Consider the following 11,821-nt stretch of genomic DNA (forward strand, 5'->3'; position numbering starts at 1 on the left):
AGAAGTGGAGTCGTATGAGTTTCCCACAGCATGAAGATATGCCGAGTCTCCTCAATTTGCTCTCAAGGTTTCGTTTGAGGGGATCATCCATACCACGTGCCGGGCCGGGAGAGAGCTCTGCTAAGGCCTTGTAATTGATGGGAGAACACACTTCTAAACAAACTCGACACCCATCCCTGCTGGCGGATGGGCACCGGGATATTGCTTCCCTGCTATGGAGTCTATAGTAAGTAGAAACACTTTAGCTTTTCACTGGTGTTATGAACCTCCTCTGAAAATGAAATACATGTCCAGATAAAATATTCGCGCCCTTTGCATGCACCAAAATCTAGGGCAAAACAGTTTACATATCAAAACCAGCTTGACTATGAAAACATCAGTTTTTACAAGTGTTGCTCACTGTTAAGCAGGGAAGAAGAGGGGTAGGAGGAGAGCAGAACTTCTGGGGCAATGATAGAGAGGGAGGGAGGGAGGAAGGAATAGGGAGAAGGGGAGAGAGAAAGAATTGCAAACCCAACAAAATGGTAACCTTAAGTGAATCTTCTACAAATAGCCAATAAAGGCAATTATATAACAAGGCACTTGTGAGCAGCTGGCCATGACTCAAGGCAGGAGCCAAATGGGGACATTTGCTGAATTGGCCCGGCAGTATCCTGCCTCCACACCATCACTCACGTTTTTCCTTCTGCCTCAGTTTCCCTGCTCATCATGCTTTATTGAACTCTTCTTTGGCCTGCTGGACCCAGACCCAATGCCAACTTGGCGCTAAAACCTTTCTGCCACCTCTCTCTGCACCCAGGGCTTGCCTCCTCCGCATTACCCAGCATGCATTTATTTCATGCTATTGTTCATACTGTGCTATTTGCATAAATGGCTCATCACCCCAAAAGACCCCAAGCTCCCTGAAGGTGCAAAGCCTGTATTCTCTCATCTCCCTCATGCCTCCTGCCAGGCTGAGAAAAGAACAGATTCCAGAGGGAAGACAACTCTAGCTTCATATCTACATCTGCCCCTTCCTGGATCTATGGCTGTGGGCAAGTCGACCTCCGTTGGGGGTTATTTCGAGGATTAAATGAGATGCTTCCAAAAAAAAGAAAAAATGGGCACCAACAATAAGTGTTTGATAGCAGTGCTTCAATATTTTGAGGTGCCGACAGAAAAGGTGCTTTACATGGCAGAAAACCCCAATTCAGAATAAACCCTGCCAATTACAGAGTTTATGGAACCCTTTATAATTCGCAGGCTTTATGCTAAGTGATTCATCTCCGGATCCCCATGACTCCAGGAGACAAATCCTCTCTCATCCCCATACTCCTGACGAGAAGAGTGATGCTCCAAGTGCTTCCTCAAGCTGCCTGCAGCCATAAGGACGGTTGTGACAGAGGCCAGTACTGCCTTCAGCTCTGCCTTCAGAGGCCCACCCCCCACCATCCCGAGGCCTCTCTAAACCCAAGGCATTTTTAAAGTCTAGAATGGCTGGCCTCACACAACTGTGGCCATAGTGACCGGAGGCCCTGAGCCATGGCCCATCAGATCTGATCATCCCAGGGGTCTGAAATGATCCATGTGGACTCGTGTTGGGTCAATTCAGCTGCAGTGATCAGTATTGAGCGTCAAGACAGCCCCATCGATTGGGTCTTCTGGGCCACCACGGAGTGACACAGCCTGACCCTTTCCAATGCTCTGTCAGATAGTATCACCATTGCCATTAAAACAAGGGAAACTGAGGCACAGACAGGCAGTCTCGTGGCAGAGGGCTGGAATTGGAGGACAAAGGAGGTCATTCTGCTTCTGCAAATTTCAACCCAATATTTCACTAGAGTCAAAGTTTAGTGAGGCAAAGAGTGGGGCATGGAGGAACTGCTGTGTGTGGCTAAGTGGGGTTCTAGGAAGGAGGTTCTATATATTTTGGTAGTTTTGGTAACTTACAATTTGGTGAGACTGAAGAGCGGTGTCTAGAATGTAGCCATTGGGCTCAGCTACCCTGAATTTTAATCCTAGCTTTACTCTTCACCAGCTGTATGATCTTGTGAGAAACTCATAACTCCCTGAGATTTTTTTCTCCATTGAGGGAAAAAAAAAATGGGTAAAGTAATGAGACCAACTTGCTTTTGCTGTTGTACTTGAAAGAAATACAGGATCACCAACCGTCCATGTTTGCCCAGGGCTAAAGTTTTCTGGGATGCAGGATATCGGGTGCTAATCCTAGGAGAGGCTACACATAGCCTGGTAATTGAAACACAGGGAATCCTTGGTAAATACTGGTCTCGACTGTTACTATTAGTGATTCGTAGTCATTTTCCAGGAAGCTTTGCACATCTGGTCAGCCCTCTCATCTGTTAATGCATTTTCCACCACAAAGTGGGTCAACAAAAGCAAGAAGTGTTGACCTTATGACCAATTCAGGGAACTGTAGGAGACAGAGTCCATTGTTTTTAGGGTGCTGGGGCTTCTGTAACATCTGAGCCTTGGCTGCCATGAGCACTTGCTGTCTGCCAGTGGAATGGCAAGGTGGGGGGAGCAGTGCTGGGAGATCACACACCTACTCAGCAGGAACAAGAGAATCTGCCTGCACCAGCCTGGCTCAGCTCAGATTGCCCTGCTCTAATTACCTGGGGAAACTGAGGCAGCATGGTAGATACATACCGTCATACTGTATTTTTCATATATGTAAATTATAAAGTAAACCAAAGTAATAGCAATCAATTTTCCTCAGTGCTGAGTCAAATGTTCACATGAGGCTTCTCTTCAGTATATATTTATTCTTTGCCAGGTCTTGGGCAAGAAATGGGGATATAAAGATGGTTCATAGACCCCATGGTGACTGTCACTTTAGCATCATCCAGAGCCTAATTATTTTATACTCTCTTTACATTTGAGGTCTACATGGAGAATTCTTTCCAGAAAAATAGATATGGGGAAGGGGGAAAATCAAATTTAGTCTAACTGGTAATTCTGCACATTGGTCCATACTTTTGATTATATTTTACTTATTTTCAGTATAGACTTTGCTAGACAGTATTATTACTTTTTTGGTTTTTACCTAGAGGGTAGCACTGGACCCTACCATTTCTTAATATCGTTGCTCGTCATTTGGGGGTGGGGGGGTAATTGAGAGCTTGTGGATGTGTTTGTTCACTTCTGGTTTCCAGAAGGCACAGGAACTGGAAGTGTCCCAAGATCACGCAGAAAGGTGCTGATGTGTTATTTCCAGCCGGGCTCGAAAGCGGAAGTCCAGCCCATGTCCTAACACTCAGGGCAAGAGCCTGGAGAATCTGCACTGTGTGCCCCACTTAACCTCAGGACAAGTGTCCCCATTTCTGAGGCCCCGCAGGACCCACCTCCAAACCCGGGCAGTCCGGAAGCTCGTGCCTGGCCAGCTGGGACGGGTGTGAGTACACGGAGGGAGGCGGTGGCAGGCAGACCTCGTGGTCAGTTCCTCTGGGGTCAGAGTGACCTGTCCACAACCACCAGGTTCACCACCGGTCTCCAGTTTATGACTCATGGGAGGTTTTATCTCGTTGTGGGCTGCATCGACCCACTTTCTCTCCTGAATTCTCAGGTGGAAAGAGAGGGTCAGGTTTGTAGGATCCACTGTGCAGACAGACCCTTTGGGTGGCTGGAATGTGAGCAATGGGTAGAAGTCAGGAAATCAGAACAATAACGGCAGCAGCAGATAATTCCTGTTCCAGGAACAACCCCAAGTGATTTTTCATAAAATAGCACTGTTAGTCCTCAAAACAACCCTACAGTGTAGCTACTTTCACCATCTCCACTGGATGGAGAAGAAAGCTGATGCACAGAGGGTGTAAGGAGTTTGCCCAAGGTCACACAGCTAGCTAATGGCAGAGCAGAGATTCGAGCCCAGATGGCCTGACTCCAAGGTCTATGCTCCGATCCCTACACTGAATTAAATTTTGGAGTTATAGGTGAGGATTGGCCAGATTGCGATAAAAAATAAAGTGATGATGATGGCAATGGCATTGAAGACCACGCTGACAAGCAGGCTAGCAAGTAACATTAACTGAGCACTTAATATGTGCCAAGAACTGAGCCAATCACTTTAGACAGGACCTCCCAGAGAATGGGGACATCTGTCGTTTCCGTCTTCTCCTTTACCTAGTTGTCCAATTCATCAGCAAGTCTCATTAAATCTTCCTCCGCACACCTCACAGACCACCTACCTCTCACCATCTCGCTAGGAGGCCAAAGGCTGTGCCATGCATCAGGGACTTTCCCTGTTTTATGCATCATTTGAGCGACACTAAATCTTGCTCACAGTAGGAGCTCAGTAAACATGTGCAGAACAAATTAATGAAGTGCCTGGTGTCATCATCCTTACAACTCGCGAGGGTGTGGTACCGTGGCTGGATCCCCTTGGCAGAGGAGAGAGCGGAGATTTCGACTGGGAAAGTGGCTGGCAGAAGGCAGGTACAACAGACATGTGACACTCGGGGGCAGTCCTGCGGCCGATACCCAGGCCCCTTCAGAGGACTACAGCGCCTCACCGAGGCTGACGGAGCAGAGCCCGGCCTCGGTACGGAAGCCGGGAAGGGCCTTCTTGTTTTTCCCATCATCCCTGAGAAGCCGGCTGGCACGTGACCTAGTCTCGGCCAATCAGGTTCAACAACCCTAGCCTCTGGTTCTGTTGCCAGGGCAGCCAATAAGCAGCGGTGGTGGCAAGGCCGCCCCCGGTGTCTGGGTGCGCTGGAACCTGGGGTCCCCAGACCAGAGCCGGGATCAGGGGTCTATGGTGGCAGTGAAGCAAGCTGTGGCACCTCTGTCCCCGCACGGCAGTGGCCCAGGGCCCGCGAAGGCCGCGTGCAGTGCTCGGCTAGTAAAGCCAGTTCTTCCGCCTCCCCTCTCTAGTTGCTGCCTGTCTCCCGAGACTCAGTCCCCACTCTGCTGAAGACCCTCGGAGCCACCCATTGCGCTTGCAGGAAATGCCTCTCTGAGAACATCTTCTGAGGCAGTTCCTACTGACCCCTGCCATTTACAGCGCAGATTCGGTGTTGTCTCACCCTCCGCGCTCAGATTTGTACCATTTTCCCTGTTATCCCTCTGGTGTACCAGGAGGGTCTAAACTCCCCAATTCTGAAGCAGCCTCTTCCGGTGACCTCCTTTCCCCTGAGCCTCGCACACCCTCTGCCGGGCCCGGCTCCTTGGAGTGTGCTGTGCACCCCTGGGCGTACCAGGGGCACCTTCCCACGAGCCCCGGCAGGAACTGCGGCCCCAGCCGGGCGTGGGTGGAAGTAGGTCGGGGCTGGAGCCGCGGGGAGCTCACCTCTGCCTTCCGGTCTCCCCTTCGCTGAGGACGCGCGTAGCGGGTGTCCTCAGTGGTTGCGCCACTGCAGCTCTGCCGCCCGCCGCCTCGTGGGAGCTGTCAGGGGCTCATTGGCGACCGAGCCCAGGTCGTGGAAACAGTTCACCTGCTCGGCTGACTGTGCCCCCACCCCCACCCTGTGAAGCCCCCCGGCATGGGTTCCTGGCCTGGTTCCGTGACCTTGTTTCTTTGGACATTCTAATACAAGCTGAAATGGATATTAACTGTAATTACTCATTGCACACGATTCCATAGGCCACTCTTTGTGCCCGAGTTGAGAACCTTCATTGTCCACATTGTTTAAATTACTGAACAGTGTGCCATCCATTCTGAATTAGTGCTCATTAGTGAGCTGGTGGATCTAGAGATTCCCTATTTATTATTCAGAGGCCAAATATTATCCAGGCAGCTGCGTGGCAACACCACTCACATAACTTTTGATCTGTCATGGAAAGAAATGGGGATAATTTTTATTTTTTCTGACAAAAGGTGTGATGGATACAGAAATAACCATGTGATCCCTAGCTTACAAATGGTACTTTTGTTCTGAAGCAAAATATGTATGATTGCGGCTGGGCGGTGTCTATTTTTTTTTCAAGTGGGTGGTTTTTGGGCTTGATGTTTCAGAGCTCTTGTTGCTGTTTCTCATCATCCTGATGCAGAAACCACCTCTCTCTTCCTTGTTTCTGCTGACTTCCCTTTTGTTCCCTTTGTCCCCGACTTACAGATTCAAATAGGCTAGTCCTGATTATGAGACTAAAAAAACTATAAAAAAAGGAAAACAAAACTAATGGTTAAATGAGCCATTTGTATGATTGTAGGCCAAAAGAAAAATCATAATGTGATTTTTTTTTTATAGACTCTGGAATGGGAAGATTAAAAAAAAAAAAAGAAAAGTCAACCCTTCCTCTCCTCCAGTTATTCCACAGTAACACGATGCGGTGCTGCCCAGTGGCCAAGCAGTATTACTCTGCATCATTAGCCATGTTACAGTATCAGCATTTCTCATTGGAGGGAGGGCTCGCTTGCACAGGGGGAGGGAGCAACGCTTCCAAGGCTGACATTGATGTCTCTGCAAGGACATTCTGCCAGGGTGTGACAGGTCACAACCAAACGGATTGCTCCCCGGTGGGCTGGACTCCAGTCACATTGTCAGGTAAACACAGAAATATTCTGTCTTCGCCTGCCAAGCCTTGTCAAGTATCTGTATTTGTTATTGCATCTTGGGTCCCAGAAGGTTCCCACCCATACATCTTTACAGAGGAAATGTAAACCATATGCTTTCCCCTTATTTCCACTGAACGTATCCAAACGCTGTTTGGGGCAAGGAATATTCTTTTACAATGAGTCTTGAGGAAAGCCCATCAACTCTTAAACCTCTTTGTTCCATGTTTTGTCATGACTTAAGTGGATTTGACTTTTCTGGTTTAAATACAGAAGTCTTTGATAGCTCTTAAACATGAAGAAGTGGGTTCTGAATGTCCTAACTTGTTTGGTTTTGTTTTTTTTTTAATATAAATATTGGCTGTGAGTAGCAGACAAATAACATCAGGGCCAAATAACCAATTGTAGCATACTTTTCTATGATTGTGCTTCAGAGTCCTTCTTAACCCAGTGCTCCTAGCTGCCTTTATGAATTAATAGGCATTTGCCATGCCAGTAAGAATCACGTTTTTAAAAGCATTGGTAGGCCTTGGATTTTGCCAACATCTTTTGGAAAGGGCACATTTCTTCAGCATTTAGCCACCTGGAGAAGCAAAAGGGTAAGACAGCTACCAAATTAAAAGGCAAATTAGAGTCTAGCCCCAGCAGAGAGCATTCGTAAAGAGTTGCAGCTTGGGTTCTCTTGAGATCCCTGGGCTTCCTAAATTGCACATTCTTTGAAGAACTAGGCAGTGCCTTTAACTTCCTGCTGTAATCCCACACCAGGCTCTGAAGCTATCTTAAGCCGTGCTATTTATCCGCCTGGTGAGGCACAACACTTTCTTATTAAAAACATATCTATCATGGTTAATGACTTGATTTTTCCCCTTTAATACAGTACAATGACAGGTGTAAAGGGAAGTTGAGAGTCAGATGCTTCTGCAATATGCTTCCCGCTTTAAGATGTCTAAAACATCAGCCGTCGTCCATAGTGCCGGGGAGGGGGCCCCCTCCCACCCCTCGCTTCCAACACACACACACGCACACACACACACACAGATTACACGCTTGTATTGGATGGAAAATCGTACCATTTGCAGTTTCAGATAAAAGCATGTTCGAGTGCATATGGAAAGTACCATTAGGAGCAACTCCAGAGTGCCGAGTAAAATGGGTCATTAGGCTTTTGTTTGTTGGAGAGTGTCTCCCATCTGACAGTGCCGAATGGTACCACTTTTAGCAGCTTATGTTCCCAGTTACATTAAACAGACAAACAGATTGACTATTTTGCATTTCTCATTTGACAACAGCTTGTCTTCATTTGCCGCTCACTGGTGAGGATGCTGAAGCTCGGTGGATGCCTATAGCCAAGGTCCTGGTTTTGAATAACAGCAGATGCCAACATTTAACTTCAAAATCAATCAATTCTTTTTCCTGAGTATGGATAAAAGGTCTAGTAAAGTGCCTGCAGGGGGATTTCTGCTCTTTACAGCTGAAAACATAGAAGGCACATTCATTACCAAACTTTCTGCAAGAAATAACAAACGTGGTAATTTCACGGAGGGCGGTGTTTGCAAGCAGCGTTCTCGCGGAGGCACTCTGGAGCCACCGCTGACCAGGCGGCTCAAGATTAGGGTGTACACTTCAGAACTCAGTTTCATTAAGGTGACAGTTATATCCGCTGATCTGATTCCTACAGAAAGTATTAATAATAGGGAGTGACAGAAAAGAGAACTGATTTCACACTGACCACTTTTCTCAGTAGTTTGTAGTCGGTGGGTTAATTAAACTCTTTCTTCCAGAGGGAGACAGTCTAAGGGGCCATTCCTTACTGGAAATTAGAGAACCGACAGCCTGATTTCAAATCAACCAGAATGCCATCCAGCATCTTTCCCTCTCCAACTGGTTGCCCCAGGGGTCCTCCTCCAGAAGGAACTTCTGAGTCCTCCAAAGTGATCCCACTCCACCCTCAGCGCACCGCAGCGTCTTGTTGATGTCAGAGGCTGGGGCACAGCCTCGCTGGGCACCATCGCCCTGGAACCCACCTGTAGGAAAACACGCCCCACAGGAGGGGAGGGATGAGAGAGGGCCTTGGGGGGCCAATCCGACCATTTTCCCCTAGTGCTGTGACCCCATCTGTTCTGTGAGAGGCAGTGTGCCCCCGTGGTTAGAGCATTGGGCTTTGGCGTCAGACAGATCATCCTCAGCTCTCCACGCTGTCCCTTAAAGGTCATGCGACTTTGCAAAAGTAACCTAATCTCTCGGAGCCAGTGCCCTCATCCATAACAGGAGTAAAAGTGTAGTTTCCCTCCACAGTGGTGCGTGGGGCTTAGAGCAGATCAAGCATGTAAGGCCCTTAGCAGAGCACTTGGAATACAGTGAGCACTCAGTAATGGCTATATACATACATACATAGATGTACTCATATATATATATGAATACACTCTCACATGTAATATAATAAAATGCATATAAAATAAATGTATAAGTAGATTTATATGCAAATATGTAAAATTAAAATATAACCATAACAACTTGTATCCATGTAAATATATATAAATCACCTTAACAGAGCCTGTCCTTGTGGCCCCACCTGGGAGGCAGGAATGGAGCAATCCCAATTTGGGCTGCTCTAGCTTTGCCATATAACATTTCCTTCCCTCAAATGGGAGCAGGGGGATCGGGAAGCACTTCCTTAAATTTCATACCAATAGCAGTTGCTTCTTGAGCTCCCATTTCGTGCCATCAAGTTGGCTTGTAAACCCGAAAACCAGCTTGAAACAGATGTTAGCATCCCCTTTTTGCAGGGGAGGAGGCCAAGCCTGGGTGGGATGAGTTACTATCCCAGGGTCTAGCTGCTTGGTGGGTCAATTGGCCTTCAGACCCCAGGTGGCTTCTCACTTCTCCATCCTCCCCAGGAGAGGGGCCTCCTCCACACAGCTGGAAAGACAGGGTTCCATCAGATCAGATACCCAAGGGACCAGCTCTCCTGAGGATCCCGCTGACGCCTGCGTAGTAGGGGAAGGTAACACGGGCCTGTCCTTCCTGCCCGGGCTGGGGACTTTTTCTTGTCAACCCTCAGCTTCTTTTCTGGCTGTCTTCTTGCCTTTCTCCCTCCTTCCCCTCCTTTCTTTTGCAGGGTACCTGCTTTGGGGTGGATCGTCTCCTTCCCTTTGCTCCTCTCTGCTCTCCTCTGTGTCGATCAAAACACAAATCAAAATACAAGCTTGCTTTTATCAAAACTTGCAGTAGACTTTTGTTTGTTTTTTAAAGTAAACTTTAAAGGTCAACTCTTCAACGCGGCCCTCGAAGAGTTAACATGCTACCAGGCCAATAGCAAACAATCGATCAATGTTGGCTGTTTTATATTTTTATTCCCTACACCAACCTGTCTCGTAGGCAACCATTAGCCATTAGGCCTGATAGGATACAAAGAATAACTAATACTTAGTAATATTCAAACTTTCCAAGATGAAACATTTCTGCGCAGGTCCTTCTCGCTGGGTGCTGGGAACAGGAGGATGGAGGGGTTACATCTAAGGCACACTTCCAGCCCTTAGCAGGATTCATGAGATGGACAATCCAAGCCAGGTGGACAAACAGAAGGTCTTGCTCCAGGGCGAAAAGGACAGCTCTCGCCCAAAGGGGTTTAGCATAAGATGAATGGATAAAGCTTTGTAAAAGTCATATTCAGCATCGACAAAAGAGAGAAAATAAGAAAGGAAGCAACAACTTTGAGCAAGGAGTCTGAACACTCCTGCATCCATTCAGAGCCCAGAAGCAAGAAGCATCATCTAAGAGCCATGGGGGTGATGGCTCCTGAGGGTTGCAGTGTCGCCTTGCAGGACATACGCCTGATGGGGTGGTCCTTCTCCCAGGGCCTCTCCCTTTAGGTCTGAAAGGCACAGGGCATCCAAACCTTCTCAAGAGGGTTACTGATGTGGCTTAAGCAGTGGAGCACCTGCTTCCCACATGGGAGTTCGGTTCCCAGTTCCTCTAAAAACAAAACAACCACAGCAAAGCAAGCAACAAGCAAACCAACAACAATAACAACAACAACAACAAAAAAAAAAACAGCTCAGGGAGCCAATGCGGCTCAGTGTTTGAGCACCAGCTTCCCATATATGAGGTCCCGGGTTCAATCCCGTGCCCTGGCACCTAAAACAAAAAAACTTCTTGGGGGCTAGAGCAGACTCAACAGATGTAACTCTTTAAAAAAAGCAATTAATTGCCCTGTTTAACCCCACCACTCCCTTCCCACCACTCTTTTTTTGCGGAGGCCTGGCATTTAGGACCTTTTGTTATCTTAATCTCTATTAAGAAACCTGCCTAGGGCCTGGAGTTTGCTATTTTAATTCAATAGTGGAAGGGTTATTCTGTTTCTTTGTTTGTTTTTCTTTTCTTTCTCCTTTCTCTAAGCCATGCAGACAATGGGTTTGTGGAGCAGAAGCTGCCCGCTAGGCTTCCCTGCACCGGGAACAAAACCCTCATTAATGGAAGGTGGGATTTCCTGGTCACAGCTTTTAGCCAAAGGGCAAAGGTCACCCATTAACCAGCATCCAGTCTAAACAGGACTGTGTAAAATGACAGAGGAGGGAGGGAGAAAGGGGAGGAAAAAGTCAAATATTTGTTCTTCATTCTGAAGTTAGTCTCTCTGGTATGAGGACCCGGTGAGTGCTGTGAATGATAAACGCCCGCCCTCTGGCTGCACACCGTCCCTGCCTGGGGCTGGCAGGACCCCTGCAGCCCAGCAGGGCACCATCCATGCCCTGAGGCTGCCCTGGAAGGTAGGCAGGGGCCCTGGGTCTGCCATGCAGCGGCCGTCAGCAGCTGCCTGGTCTCCGTGATAGCACCTCAAGCAGAAGCGGACCCTGGCTGAGGGCTGGGTACTTCCCACTCGCTCCCCACCGTCAACACCCGCTTTCAGGTACCCCCTCCCCAGGGCCTCACCACACTTTCCTCCCTGCACCTGCCCTTCCCTGGGATAGGAAAACTCCACCCCAGGTCTTTGCGTGACTGGGGGCCTGTTAGCTCCTCCGCTCCTCTTCTGTACCCACTGCTTCCTACCAGAGGTGACAGAGAGGGCTATTCATTGGAACAGGTCAACCCCCAGCCAGGAATTAGAGGCTTACAAAGGAAAGACTCAACCACAGGGGCCTGCGGAGTAGGCATCCCCGGCTTAGACAAACATAAGCCCTGTGGTGCTGCCATAAAACTCAGAACAAAACACTTGCTCTCTCCAGGCAATCCCATCCCCAGAACCCAGGAGAGTGAAGGACGGGCCCAACATGGCGGCGCCTTTCTAAACACGTCACTAACGTGCTAAACCACTCTTCCTTCCCTGGGGACCAAAGG

General features: G+C 48.3%; 1 long non-coding RNA gene across 2 annotated transcripts; it reads right to left on the reverse strand.

The window, feature by feature from the left end:
- Window positions 1-7,333: 7,333 nt before the first annotated feature.
- On the reverse strand, window positions 7,334-9,669 carry LOC131274295 (uncharacterized). Of its 2 annotated transcripts, none has more exons than XR_009181509.2 (2): window positions 9,611-9,669; window positions 7,334-8,159 (listed from the first exon to the last, which is right to left on the reverse strand). It is a non-coding gene; the product is annotated as an uncharacterized lncRNA (long non-coding RNA). The 2 variants fall into 2 exon arrangements; XR_009181508.2 differs by having other exon boundaries at window positions 7,334-8,511; window positions 9,611-9,668.
- Window positions 9,670-11,821: the final 2,152 nt, after the last annotated feature.

The sequence above is a fragment of the Dasypus novemcinctus genome, chromosome 18, assembly GCF_030445035.2.
Source record: "Dasypus novemcinctus isolate mDasNov1 chromosome 18, mDasNov1.1.hap2, whole genome shotgun sequence".
NCBI classification, from domain to species: Eukaryota; Metazoa; Chordata; class Mammalia; order Cingulata; family Dasypodidae; genus Dasypus; species Dasypus novemcinctus.